Source organism: Trypanosoma equiperdum (genome assembly GCF_001457755.1).
Source record: "Trypanosoma equiperdum strain OVI genome assembly, contig: ctg_1518, whole genome shotgun sequence".
NCBI lineage: Eukaryota > Euglenozoa > Kinetoplastea > Trypanosomatida > Trypanosomatidae > Trypanosoma > Trypanosoma equiperdum.
This window is the reverse complement of record NW_027123525.1, coordinates 9,778-10,623: the sequence shown is the minus strand read 5'-3', so window position 1 is coordinate 10,623 and position 846 is coordinate 9,778.

Sequence of the window (846 nt, the reverse complement as noted above, 5' to 3'; positions counted from 1 at the left end):
ATTATGATAATCTATCAAATTAAAAATCACAGCCGCTACCATCGTCTATGCAATAGTGTCTATCATTTATTTATTGAAATGCGGGACATCATAGGCTACTCCTGTTAATCACCCTGACATATTATTTTGTGTTGTGCCGAGTAGGCTTTTTGATATTGCTTTGTTTCTTCTGCTATTTTCTTATCTATTAGTTCGTCTCCCCAGTTTGCTAGAGGATCTTCTAGTTTCTTGATTAGCTTGGGAAGCTTGTAAAAGGAGTGCTGTCTTGTCGAAGAATTTCATTTTCAATTCCAGTTTAGTCCGTTTTTCCCCATATCTAAAAACAAGGAAATTTATATGTTCTAATACACCATATATTATTGCAACTTTGTTGCGCAACAGCTCGATTCAGTAGCAATACAACTTCTGTATTTTGTACATATACGAGATTCTTTCTTGAAATTCTTTAAAAGCCGGCTGTTTTGCGCATTTTTTAATCGACAGTAAATTTGGGTCTGTTTTCAACTTCTTTGGCTGATGCAACTCCTTTACTCCTGTCATCACATGAGTATCAGTATTGATCTTGATATGCAGGGCTAACTCTTTATATATCGTCAATATATCACCTGAATGCCAATACGTAATTGCTTTAGTAAAGTTACTGACATACTCCACTTTATAGACCTCTTCAGAAGGTTCTGTCATCCGTTGTCTTCTCATTTTGCCATCACTTTTAAACGACACTTTACTGAAATTTCTAATAGCGTATTTCATGTCTATTTTGAATGGGAAAACGTATGTCCATTGTGTTCTTCCGATAGGCTCTGTGCCTAAATTATTTCCACCAGCTTCCTCTTTCGCATAATG